The sequence below is a fragment of the Sminthopsis crassicaudata genome, chromosome 1 (genome assembly GCF_048593235.1).
Source record: "Sminthopsis crassicaudata isolate SCR6 chromosome 1, ASM4859323v1, whole genome shotgun sequence".
NCBI classification, from domain to species: domain Eukaryota; kingdom Metazoa; phylum Chordata; class Mammalia; order Dasyuromorphia; family Dasyuridae; genus Sminthopsis; species Sminthopsis crassicaudata.
In genome coordinates this window covers 119,127,430-119,141,886 of record NC_133617.1, presented here as the reverse complement: position 1 = coordinate 119,141,886, position 14,457 = coordinate 119,127,430, and the positions used below count along the sequence as shown (strand labels likewise).

General features: G+C 37.0%; 1 long non-coding RNA gene across 1 annotated transcript in view; it reads right to left on the bottom strand.

Moving 5' to 3' along the window:
- Positions 1-13,223: 13,223 nt before the first annotated feature.
- Positions 13,224-14,457, bottom strand: part of LOC141552868 (uncharacterized) — a 58,320-nt gene continuing 57,086 nt past the window's right edge. The window contains exon 3 of the long non-coding RNA XR_012485252.1: positions 13,224-13,314. This is a non-coding gene — a long non-coding RNA (uncharacterized LOC141552868). The remainder of the gene's footprint in view (positions 13,315-14,457) is intronic.

Below are 14,457 nucleotides of genomic sequence, written 5' to 3'. Positions count from 1 at the left end.
CAGGAAGGAAATTCTTTACCAAACATGAAATATTAGCAATTGCAAAAGGAAAAATAGATAATTTTGATGATATTAAATTGAAGTTTTTGTATAAACAAAATTAATGCATCTATGATTGGACAGATGCCAGACAACTGGGAGAAAAGTATGTCTTATGTCTCTGGTAAGAGTATGACATACATGATACATAGAAATTTACAAACAAGACCAAAAGTGGTTCCCCAATAGAGAAATAGTCAAAATATGTGAACAAATTTTTCAAAAGAATTCCAAACTATTAACTATATGTGAAAGTTATTTGTGAAACTATATGTGAAAGTAAACTATATGAAAGAAGGCTACAAATTACTACTAACAAGAAAAAAACAACTCTAAGAGTTCAAATCACCCCCCAAAATTGGCAGAGATGAAAGATGCAATAGTAAATCTAGGGAAGGTTGTTGAATGACAGGCACATTCGTGTATTATTAGTAAAGCTGGGAATAAGTCTTATTTCCTTTCTTCAATGTTCATCTAAAATTTTGGAAAGGAATTTTGAATTATGCCAAGAAAGTGATTAAAATGATCATACCATTTGACTCAAAATATTATACCACCATGCATATACTTCAATAATTAAAAGAAAGTCTCATCATATACACCAAAATATTTGTAAGAAAACTTATTTCTTATGGAAGTGAATAACTGGTAACAAACAGGGGTATTCTTTATTTGGGGAATGACTAAACTAGAAATATTGTCATATCTAATTGGCATGTAATTATATTATATTGTAAGAAATAGTTGGTGTCATAATCATGATGAATAGAAAAAAATATACAAACTAATGAAAAATGGAGCAGGCAGCACTAGGAAAACAATATACACAATGACTACTGCACCTTAAATAAGACAAAACAATAACAACAAATCACAACTGTATACTGGAAAATTATTGTGATCAAGATTGATACTAAACAAGAGATTTGAGTAGACACCTTGTTTTGCTTCTTTCTATAGGTGAGGAAGTATAATTACAGAGTAATGCATATAATGATGGAGGGTTTTTTTTTTAATATTGGTTGATTTTGCTGGATTGTTTTATTTTCCCTCTTAATCTTTGTTATAAAAGTCCCCTGACTTTTAGATTAATATATGATCTTATAACTTCCAGTCTTAATCTGCTGTTCCCTATTTCCCCAGGAACTAGTCTAGCCTCACTAGTCTAATCATTGAGCAGCATGACTAATCATCCTTCTGGCATCATCTAGCACTATCCTTCTATCTTTATCTCCCTACACATAACAAGAATTATTAATTAAATTCAGTAGTTCTCAACCTATAAAGGGCTGAAACTCTGAAAAGGTATGCTTGAATCGGACAGCAGAACATTTAAGGCTAATTACCTATTCTATATGAGATACTGGCTCTATATACATTTTTAGATGAGATGGTGATATGATGGCTTTCCTCACCATTGGTGCTTGCTGAATGGTTGGTGGTGAGATGATCATAGGCAAGGATTGGAGGGTTGGGGGAGAAAAGTGAGAGACACTTGGCTGCAGGATGAGGAGGAGAGAAGCTGGAGACTCTGGACTCCAGAATCGAGAATACATCTTTGGCAAGCCATGTAGCAGCTTATCTGCCTCCTTCACTTCTTCGCCTAAAAACCAAGAACTTTACTTAATCCTCTCTCTGATTGATCTTGAGACCCTACAGGAAGCTAGTCCTGACATTACATTTGGTGCCCTAACATGGACTAAGGACTGTAATTTCAGTGAAGAAGTCTCTGTGACCAGAAAATAGGGTGAGTATTAAAAAAAAGAAAAACAGGGAACTTTTTTAAGGGCTAAACTTTCATTTTCTAGCTGAGATCAGACAGATATTAGGAAAAGATTCTTCCCAACCCCCACCTTGAGGGAGCTCTATAGAAAGCAAACTTAGAGTAATAAAGTGGGAAGGTTTGTTTGTAACAGGTACAGAAGGGTGGACTTTTTGAAACATTAGAATATATATCCCCTTGGTTCTCTAGGGAAGAAGAAATAGAGGCACATAATTGGAAACTAGTAGGAGATCAACTATGTTAATATTATAGTAATAATGGTCCTGATTCAATTTCTAAGGAAACATTCTATATATACAACATAATAAAATTGGCCTTAAAGAATCCCACAAGTTCTAGAAAAAGAAAAGTTTTAAGGAGAACAGCCAGACAAGGAAATGTGAGGAGAAAGAGGAAGAGAAGGGAGAGAGTAGTGAAAAAATTGCTGAAAGGCACGGGGAGTTGAGTGATCTTAAAGGATGTGGTGATTCTCACTCTCTTAGCCCAGTTTCACCTCTGCCTATACAGGAGCAGGTTCTTGACCCTCCCCCATCAACGTCACCTTCCTAGGTGGAAGGAGAAGGAGTGGGAAGAGCAGTGATATCACCAGCACCTCCTCCCCAACAACCCTTCCCCTCCCCATGACTCGATTGCAAAGGGCACTACTTAAAGTCAAAGAGGAAGGGCAGAATACAGCTGATTTGAAAATAGAAATTTATCCTGTGATTGAACAGCTTAACTCTTCAGGTCAAGAAAGGAGAAGATATACTCCTTTTAATCTAGAAATTATCTAACATCTGAAAAAGTCTTGCACCTCTTTACAATTCTACATCGTCTTATGTTAAGATGTTATTACAGACTTATAAAACTTTAACCTACTGGAAATCTATAGACATACTTAGAACCTGGACAAAACTTGTTGTGGCTTTCTAAATATAGTGAATTCTGTAGGATACAAGCCCAACAATATAGGCAACTGGAGATAATACACTAATCACCTGTGACCTATTAGCAGGTATAGGTTCTTATACAGGCACTTCAGCAAACATTAATTACCCCATACCAGCATATGAGCAAATTGCTTCTGCTGCTATCAAAGCATGGAGCACCCTCCCAGGAAGGCAAGATAGAGGGGAAGTCTTCATGAAAAATAGAACAAGGTCCAAATGAACCTATTGCTGATTTTGTGGGACGTCTGTAGACAGCTGCCATACAAACTATTGGTAAAAAAAAAAAAAGGCAGCAACAGAAATGATGATAAGACAACTTGCTAAAGAAAACGTTAATGAGGTTTGCAGAAGAATTACATTAGGACAACACAAAGATGCTCCTTTAGAGGAGATCATAAGATGCTGTGCCACAGTGGGCACAAATACCTTTTATACCCAGGCTATGATGCAAACTTCCCAATAGCTGAACATGGGAAGACAGGGTCCTTTTGGCAAGGGACTTCCAGAGAGACTAGTCAATACTTTTAATGTGGTAAAGTAGGGCATTTGAAAGCTCAATGTTGGGCATAAAAATAGAGTGAGAAAACAGGGTGGGAGAACAAGACCCAAAACCATATGTCCAAAATGCACAGAGACTACCATTGGGCATCATAATATAGATTGATTCAGGGAAGTGGGATGGGAGTCCCAAAGCAAAAAACAGTTGGGGCATGATAGTAGCTGATGCTACACCCAGAGACTCTTTAGAAGTTCAGTACTCAGATATGACCAATCAGCCAAGAAGTAATCTGATAGGAGAAAGGGATTACAATTGGGGAGAATAGAGTTGTATGCAGCTGGGACTACTGAGATATCCTCTGTAGAGATGAAATCTATTCCTCTCCAGCCTATGGATCCCTTGCCTCCAGGCACAGTAGGCTTGACCATTTTACTTCCTGAGAGTACTTACAAAACAGTGTTCATCCATACACTGATGTGGGAAACTGGGGAATATGTAAATAATATCCCAGTTACTAATTCATGTAGACAATGTGTGGCTTATCAACCAGGAGAGTTAGTAGCATCAGGTTTACTGATATAGACTCCTAATAGGCAATCTGGTGATAGTTCCCCAAATTTTGACTCCAAGCAGCAGAATGTAGCTGTTACAGCTGACCAACCTATGCTCTCTATCTATATAAATGGCATGCCATTAGAAGGGTTGGTAGACACAGGTGCATATCCTACAGTTATTAGAAGGGTCAACTGGCCCAGTCACTGGCCAAATATTAAGGCAGTCACCTATATGTCTGGGGTAGGAGGATCAATAGTACTTGAAGTTAGTGCTACCCCTTTGAGATGGACATTTGAATGTGAAACAGGAGTTTTTACTTCTTTTATAGTTGAAAAAATCCCCATCAATCTGTGGGGAAGAGACATTTTACAACAATTAGGATTGCAAATGAGTACTTCAGGTTTTTTAGGCAGGGCTGCTGTTGAAGGACTGCCAACATGCTCACCTGTTCCTATTCAACGGAAAACTGATATAACCAGCGTGGATAGAATAGTGGCCCTTAGCTAGTGATAAAATTCAGGCCTTATTAGATATACTACAGGAGCAACTTGACTAAGGACACTTACAACCTTCTCGAAGTCCTTAGAATTCCCCAGTATTTATTGTAAGAAAGAAATCTGAGCAATGGAGGATGTTGACTGATTTAAGAAAAGTAAATGAACAGATGAAAACGATGGGAACTCTTCAGCCTGGACTTCCATCTCCTACTCAGTTCCTAGAGAATGGCCTCTTTGGGTTATAGAGATTAAGGAATGTTTCTATTTTATCCCTCTAGATAAGGAGGATATGAAAAGATTTGCCTTTTCAGTGTCCAGTGTTAACTTAGCAGAGCCTTGTAAAAGATATGTTTTGCCACAGGAAATGAAAAATTCTATGTGTCAAATGTATGTAGCTGCTGCTCTTACTCCAGTAAGAAAAGCATTTCCAAAAAGTAAAGTTGTTACATTACATGGATGATATATTGGGATGTGTACCTAAGGAGCAAATGTTAGAAGCATGTCTACGAAAGATCATAGAAACACTAAGGAACTACAAATTGCACATAGTTCCAGAAAAAATTCAAAGACATGCTCTTTCAATATTTAGGATATGAAGTATACAGTACAAAAACTTTCCTTAAGAACAGAGAAACTAAACATCTTAAATGACTTTCAGAAATTGATAGGTGATATCCAATGGATGTTTCCAGTGTTAGACTTAGATACCTATCAATTGTAACCATTATATGACATTTTAAGGGGAGACAGTGCTTTAAACTCACCATACCAGCTTACAAAAGAAGCTCAAGAGGCTTTTGGAGAAGTTGAAATGGCTTTATCCAATGTGGTTGAAAGAGTCACTCAAAAATCCTTAGAATATCAGTTTTTACTACAAAAGAAGCACCCACAGCAGTCCATGAAGTAGACAGTGTGATAGAGTGGGTGACCCTCCCAGCACAACCAGAACAAAGCCTTACTCCTTACCCCGTGATTGTGGCAAGAATTTTATTAAAGGCGATTAAGCAAGTGGTACAATTATCTGGGATAAGACTTGACAAGATATACACCTTTTATATCAATGCAAAAATTCATGTATGCTGTGAAATCATCCCTGAGTGGCAAATTTTAGGGGCCACGGCTCCAAATTTTACATCTCCATTAAAGATAACCTGACTATTACATAATTGGCAATGGATTATTGAAGAATAGGTTTCTAAAGTTCCTCTTAAAGGACCAACTATCTTTACAGATGTATCCAAACATAACATTTGTACTGTATACTCTCATGACTTAATTATAAAGAGAGTAGTAAGAACTCCTTTTCAGTCCATTCAGCAGAATGAATTGTATGCAATCATTCTAGCTCTTGCTTATTATCCAGGAGATATACGTATAATATCTGATTCAGCCTATTCAATAGGTGTGGTACAAAGAATTGCCACAGCCCAAATAAAATTTGTAGCCTCCAATATATATCAGCTCTTTAAGGAACTTCAAGAACAAGTGACAAAGCATCGAGGTAAGATTTATATCTTGCATATCCACTTTCATAGTGGACTTCCAGGTCCTATTTTTGATGGTAATTCAAAGGCAGATAACCTTCTAACTATGTTGGCCAATACTCCTTTATTTCAAGAAGCCCAAGAATCTCATTTTAAATATCATCAGGCCACTTAAGCTTTACATTTGCAATTCAGGATAACAAAAGAGGAACCTAGGAGCATAGTAAAAGCCTGTACAGCTTTCCTTCCTCTCCACATTCCTACACTCCCTCCAGGGAAGAACCCTCATGGTTTGAGACCCAATGAAATTTGGCAAATGGATGTGACACGTTATAAATCTTTTGGTCATCTGTCCTTTATCCATGTTCTAGTAGACACCTTTTCAGGATTTACTTTTACAATACCAGCAGCAAAAGAGACAGTCCAAGTGGTAACTGAATTCTTTATACAAACATTTGTGATTATGGGTGTGCTACAAGCAATAAAAACAGACAATAGACCTTCATATACTTCTAAACATTTTGCATGCTTTTGTGCACAGTATCAGATTTTATACACTACTGGCATACCTTTCAATCCTCAAGGACAGATAATAGTAGACAGGAGAAACAGACCTTAAGACACTCCTCCAAAAACAAAAGAAAGGGGAAGCCACAGGTAATCTAGAAAACTTCTAAATTTAGCTCTTTATACTATTAACTTCTTGATTATTGATAAAGATGCACTGGCTCCGGCAGACAGATTTTATAACCCACTCAAAGGTCAGTGTCCAGTGTGAGCAGTGCCACTCTCTTTAGATAATCACAAGGTGATGTGGAGAGATCCAGAAAGTGGTGAATGGAAGGGACCAGATAGGTTAACTGCTTGAGGGAGAGGGTTTGCTTGTATCTCTACAGATGGAGAAGGAATCAGATGGATGCCAACGAGCTGCATTCCCCTTGTCCATTGGAGAGAGATAGAAAGATTCTTAAAACAAAGGAGAAGACTCAAGAAACATTGAGTGGTTCCATCACTGATTGTGCCCACCACTGAAGGAGCATGGCCGTTATGGCAATTGACTCATAGACATCAAAAATTGTTAATGAGACTGATGCAGGACTTCAAAACCCTCAGGAATCATTGAAATCCCTGAGACATGATAAGACTGTTGCAACTCTTCAAAATCTGCAGGAATCATTGCATTCTCAAATACATAATAAGACTATTTCAGGACTTCAAAAACTTGTAGGCATCATTGGATTCCCTGACATATAAAGTAATGGACAATAGATTGGTTTTGGACTATCTCTTGGCTGCTGAAGGAGGCGTATGTGTAATTGTCATTTACATATCCTCCTTCTAGGACTTCTGGAAATCTTTTACAACACTATGTTGTTTGTTTGTTATATCACTACTTGCATGTACAATTCATGTTTGTTACACCACATTGTGCCTGCGCTAGCTGTGGGAAGAGTCATCATTACTAGCCTGTGCTTTATTGCTAAGTGCTTGTGTAATACCTCCCATGCACTGGGTTTGTGTATACCTGTTTCTAGTAAGACCTTTCAGCCCAGAAACCCGCTAGCAATATCTGGCTTGATGCCCCATTTCCCTTTGGTGTTTTTCATCTCTCTTCGTGAGAAGTCAGGGAAGGTGTGATCATCTCCTTTTTAGTGTTTTCATCTCCCTTCCTCAGAAGTCAGGAGGGGCATGATCACCTTCTTTTTTGGTGTTTTCACACCTACTCCTGAGAAGTCAAGGGGGGCATGATCACCTGTATTCTAAAACAAACAAAAAAAAAATCAGGAGATGCAGAGGGCTGCAACTCCCAAAAGGTATGCCTGAATCAGACAGCAGAACACTTAAGGCTAATTACCTATTCTGTGTGAGATAATGGCTCTATATACATATATAGATGAGATGGTGATGATGGTTCTCCTTACTATTGGTGTTTGCTTTATGTTTAGTGGTGAAATAATTGTGGGCAAGGATTAGAGGCTTGGGGGATAGAAGTGAGAGGCACTTGGCTGCAGAATGAGGAGGAGAGAACGACTCTAGACTCCAGAATCGAGGATACATCTTTAGCAAGCCATGTGGTAACTTGCCTGTCTCCTTCACTTCTCCCCCTAAAGACCAAGAACTTTGATTAATCCTGACTCTGACTGATCCTGAGGCCTTCCAGGGAGCTAATTCGGACATTACATCAATCCACATACTGGGCCATTTCCATATGAATATGTACATATAGAGAAACATATGCACAGATACAGACACAAGAAGGACATGAGAAAAAGTACCCAGAAAACATATATAAGATGTCAAGGCCTGTGGCTCTCCCTAACCCAGATCCTCAAGAAGTTGTAGAGATTTTGAAAACATGAGGCAAGATTCAGGGTTGTTCCAAAGACCTTAATCTATTAATCACATTCCATCAAACAGCTAGCCATAAGTAATGAGTGACTGCAAGGTCTCCATTTCTTACCACTGCTGAAAGCCAGGAAGAACTTATTGACTGGATCCAAGATAACTTCCTCTTTTTCAGGAGCTATTTTCTTCATGTGCTTGTTGTTTTTCAGACACTATTTGAAAAGCCCTGTTGTAAATGTATACATATCTTTGGCTAATAGTGTTATTACCATATTCCAAAAGGACAACTGACTATAGCTAGACAATTGATTATCCCAAATAATCTTTTTTCTTCAGTTCTATCTCTTTCTTCTGCCTTCCCCTTCTCCTTTATTTTTTTTTTATTTGTACTTCTTAAATAGTTCATGAACAATGTGCTTCTTAGTAGCTAGAGAGCAAAAGATATTCAGGAAGTGTTAGAATCACAATTTCAATTATTTACATATGTTTTTTTAAAAAATCAGCAGTTCCAAGGGTTATTTACTCTTTTTTTCTTCTTCTTTGTTTTCTTCTATAATGAAGTGCTAAAATATTTGTCCTATTCATCACAAACTGATGCTTTCTAACCCACCCCCCAACTCCACTGTCTAAAATCCAATTTACAGCCTGCTAAAGGCCCCATGAGTTCTTTATGGATCATTTCCTGAAATCACATTAATCTGTCTCCTTGCTACTTTGTACTAATTTCACTTTGCTATACTGCAAAGTAACTAGATTCGATCTCTTGGGAATTAATCCATAGAAACCTCTTAAAGAAGTTCACTGAAACCATCTCCAAACATTCAAAATGTGTTAAATTCTCTTCAACAGAGGAAAGAGAAGGTTAGTCTTCTGTATAGCACTGATTGCCTGGCATGATGGGAAGAGAGAAGGGGAAGACCTTAGGAAATGAAGCCAAAAGTTAAATACCATAATAAACTTGTCGTTCAGGGAAGATAGTTGGTGCAGTGGATGGAGGACCAGCCCTGAAGTCAGTAGGACCTGAGTTCAAATTTAGCCTCAGATACTTAACACTTCCTAGCTGTGTGACCCTGGGCAAGTCATTTAATCCCAATTGACTCAGGGGAAAAAAAACAAACAAACAAAAACAAAACAAAACAAAACAAACAAACAAAAAAAAAAAAACCCTTGTCCTTCTTCACCTAACTGTAACTTTTTTCTTCTAAGAGAATAAATCATATTTAGAGCCTCTAGGTGATGCAGTGGATAAAGTATAGGGCTTACAATCAAAAAGACTCCTCTTTCTGAGTTCAAATCTGGTCTCAGACACTTGGTAGCTCTGTGACCCTGAGCAAGTCACCTAACCCTGTTTACCTCAGTTTCCTCATCTGTAAAATGAGTTGGAGAAGGAAATTGCACACCACTCCAGTGCCTTTGTCAAGAAAACCCAAATGGTATCAGAATAAACAACAACTAAAGCACAGCCACATGTGGATGTAGTATAAGAAAAGAGTCAGCCATAATGGTAAACACCAAAAGCAGAAATAAAGAAAGCTATTTCTTAAATACCAGATGGAATTAATAGCCATTCATTAGGCAGTTTGTCTATGTCCTTGCTAGGCAGAAGTACTAAATTCAGTGTCTTCTACAGTTTCTAGTGTCAGTGACTTTCTATATGAAACAGAAGCACTGTTATTAAAGAGGGGTAAGAAATTATGGAGCCACCAAATAAGAACTTGATTTTAATCTACATAACAGTCCCCATCCTGACTTTCTTGTGCATCAATGAGTCCTACTCATGTGACCTTAGCTATGGATTCAACACTACATAGAAATATCAGATACATATATCTATGACTCAACAGAATTTTTACTCTTAACATTGCATTAATAAATATTATCAATTAGTTTTACATTTTTCTGTGTTATTAGACCAAACTCATTTTTTTATGTTCATTTCTTCCTATTACATGTAAAAACAATTTTTTTTTGCAATTTTGAGGTCAAAATTCACTACTGCCTTCTCTCCCCTTACCCCCTCATTGAGAAGGCAAGCCAATTTGGTAAAGATTATATAAATACAGTCAAACAAAATGTACTTCCATATTTTAACTTTTAATACGTAATTAATAAGCAAGGGAATGGTACATAAGCATTAATACACAATTGTTGTGACAGCATTAGTACCCTGGATATCTTAGAATCAGCCGGAGTCAGGATAAGCAAAAGCCTTTATTCTTGGTCTTTTGGGGTTGCCATCAGGGATTAGATATATGAATGTCCACACTTCCCTTCTCTCTCTCTCTCTCCATTGCCAAAGAATGATCCTGCTTGTCCTACTCCACCCTCTGATCTCTCTTCCCTTTCTTTGTCCACACTCACAGATTGAGCCAGCACAGAGCTGAACAGGGTCATCCTCCAAGCATATGTTAATAGAGAATTGTCCAATTGGTAATTAGCCTTAAGTGATAGGTTACCTTACCTTCAGTGCATCTGCTCAGTTCTAGCCCTTTACACATAATGAACAACACAACATCTACTACATGACTATAAGCTTCCTGCTCTCTGAAAATCTCAAATCTTCTCAGACATAGGATCAAAAGAGGTACAGTTTGAATGGGCAATTAAGTACAATGGCATATTTTCTACAAGGTATTTGACTCACATTTGCAGTAGAGCTTTTGATTAGATGTCAATATCAATACTTTTGGAACAGTACTAGACCTCAGAATTATGGCATCAAGAATAAATTCAAACTCCAGAAGCACTCGGTGTTTAGGCTCAAGCCAAATAGAACTGAATCCTAATGTTTTGTCACTGACAAGGATCTCCAATCACTTCCTATTTAAATTAACCCATTATATAGCAGAATGAGTAGACAGCAGCAAACACTGGAAGAAGACTGCAATGGTGGCTGGTTCTTTAGTACTTTACTCTCTAAGTATGAGTGTATCAATTCTGACACAAGTACTTCCTTTTTATAACCTACTTTCACAAAGAGCAGGGTGGGCAAAGATCAAGAGCATCATATTTTATTTATTTTATTAGGTTCATCCAGATAAATGGTATATAGAATTGCTCACATTGTTCCCACATCAAGAACCCTTAAATCTCAACTGATCATTGTCAATGGGTCCATTATTCCCATCTAAAAATATAACATTGCCTAGATCTATTTTTCAACAAGTTTGCTCATGTATTAAAACTATAAAAATAAAAATTTAAGGGATTATTTATTTAGTTCCTCCCTTTTTAACAAAGAAACTGAGATATTTTACAAATAAAGTGAATTGTCTACAGTGACATTGGATTGGAATTACATAACTAGAATTTGAACCCAAGGCCACTGATACCAATTTTTTTTCTGTTACATATATGTTTATTCTTATTCTTTACTATACCCCAAAATTACTGACTTGATCACTAGAAAAGTGGTCAAGGATGAAAATTAAGAAAAGACCATTAGGTTTGCCAATTAGGAGATGATTAATGACTTTGGAGAGAGAAGTTCCAATTGAATGAGCCAGAAGCCTCACCAGGAAAGAGGCATTGGAGATCTCTAGCATAGATTATTTTCTCCAGGAATTTAACCACAACAGTATGGAGAATTATAAAATGAAACATCTAGATGACACCATGGAGTTCTAAGGCTAGAATCAGGAAGACCTGGATTCAAATCCAACCACTCTGAGTAACTTAATCTGTGTGTGTCTCAGGTTCCTCAACTATAAAATGAAAACCATAATAACATTTACTTCCCAATGTTGTTGTAAGGCTCAAATAGAGAATATTTATAAAATGTTTAGCTTCAATTCCTTTTACATATTGTTTAATAAAATGTTTATTCCATTCCATATAAGATGACAAAGAACTGGCATGGTTGGATTGAATGAGTTTTTTAAGTGCTGGGAAGATGTAAATGTATTTGTAGGCAGCAAGAAATGATCTGGGAGATAGTAAGAGATTAAATATGAATGAAATAATGGGAATAATATTGAAGGATATCTTCTAGAGAAGAAAGGAGGTGATGCAAGGCTACATATAGAGGAAAAGGGCCACTTCTTCGTGAAACATGGGATATTGAAACAGTGAGAAAGGATGTCTCAGTAATATGAAAAGAGGAGAGGAGAAAAAGAAGTTCTCAACAAAGAGAGGCAAGGTTTTTGGTAAAATATAAAGAGTAGGGGCAGGCTTGAAGAAGAATGAAAAAGTTTTGAATAGAGACCACAGTAAATAGGAAAACCAACCTGTTATGACAGCAAATTTTAAAAACAAAAATCATGTGCCCCCTGAGTTCTTTTTTCTCTAGAATTACCATCATTCAAAAGCTCCTCACTTGGTTTTGAGTTCCCTCACCATCCTAGCTGCATTATTCTAAGTGTATTCCAGTTTGCCAACATTTCTACCAAAATATGACTTCCAAAACTGAACAATACATTCCAAATATGTTCTGACTGAGAGAGAAGACAGCAGGCCTCTAACTTTCCACTCTCTAGATGTGAAAGCAGTCTGAGATTGGAATAGCTTTCCTGGTTACCATATCATTCTCATTCCACTGTTTCCTGTGAAGTTTGCAATCCACTAAATCCCTCAAACTTTTTTTCACATTTACTGATGTCTACCCATGTTTCCCGCATCCTGTTTTCTTCAAATTTCAGGACTTCAGAATCAGGCGTGACCTCAGAGAACATCTAGTCCAAAGCCTCCTGAAGTATAAATCTCCTAGACAGGATCCCCAACAAATGTTCACCCAACTTTGGCCTAAAGACCTAGAGTGAAAGGGAACACACAGTTTCCTGGGGGAGACCATTATATTTCTAGACATTTTTAAATTAGAGGGATGCTTAACTTTTATCAAGTCAAAATATGTATTGCTGAAACTTCTACCCAAGATTCTTAGTTCTGTCATCTGGATCTAAGCAAAAATCAATTTACTTACTCTTCCATATGGCAGTCTCTCAAATACTTAAAGAAAATACTTATGTCCTCCTATAACTTTTCTTCACTAGACTAAACCTCAATTAATCACCTGTTAAGACCACACTATGAGTTAGGCACTGTGCTAGGCACTGGGGATATAAATACAAAAGAAAGATCATCCCTGACCTCAAGGAGCTTGCCTTCAATTAGATATTCTTAATTCCTTCATCCACTCTTCAAATGGCATCATCTCAAGTCCTGTTCCATTGTGGTCAGTTTTTTTCTGGTAAGTGAAAAGAAAACATATTCACAGTTCATAATTTGACCCTTCAAAAATAGTTTTTTAAGGATGAATAGTTTTTTAATTGATGAATTCTACTCCAATACATCCTCAAGTCTTCATGAGATTTAATTCAATACTCATATTATAAAATTAAAATTAGCAGACAAGTTCACAGTTGTCTTCAGCTCATCTATTATAACTTTTTCCCAGAGACTTCAATAAGTGAGCCTTCATTTATCACCTAAAATATAAGTTTGATACATCACAGAATAACTTTTAATTTCCTCTTCATAGATATTCCTGGCCAATATGTTTTTAAATACCAAGCTAAATGGTATACAAAATGTTTTTCAAAGATTAGGCTCTCCTTCTGGCATTTAAATGAGCTGAACCTAAGTGGTAGAAATTGCCAATGGAGAGAAGTCATTTAAGAAGGTCCATGTTAGAATTAATAACTTGGACTTTTGTATGCATTGCTAAATAATAAAAGGGAAAGTAAATATTTGCTATGCATTTCTGTCAACTGACTGAATGTAGCTAATAGGATCACACAAGGAAGAGAAAGGATGTCTGTTAGATATAAAAGCATAGAAGTCCTCTCCCTGAATGAAGGTTTGTAGAAGAATGCTGAAGGTTATATACTAAGATTGTCTCATCACTTAGACAACCTTATGAAGCTATGAGCATGTATCCTTGTTCTATTCCAGTAGGATCCTCTCAGTATGGAGATTTTCTAATTAGAGCATATTTAAATCAATATCTGAAGAGATAGTGTCAAATAATTTCAGTCTTCTCAAATCAGTCATTTGCTATGGTCCAGGAGACAAAGTCTCTTGTTAATAGTATACATAAGAAGGTAAAGCATGGTCCAGGATTTCCAGGTGGCAGAGTTGGGAGGACCTGAGTTAAAATCTAACCTCAGATATTTTAAACTTACCAACTGTGTAACCCTGAGCAACTCACTTAATCCTAATTGCCGAAAGAAAGAAAGGACTAAAGAAATTTAAGGCTTGCCAATAAAGGTCAATGTAAAGAAATAAAAACTGATCATGACACTTGACACTTCCTACCTGTGTGATCCTGGGCAAGTCACTCAATCCCAATTGCTTAGGGAAAAAAAAACTGATCATAGGTTGAGGTCAG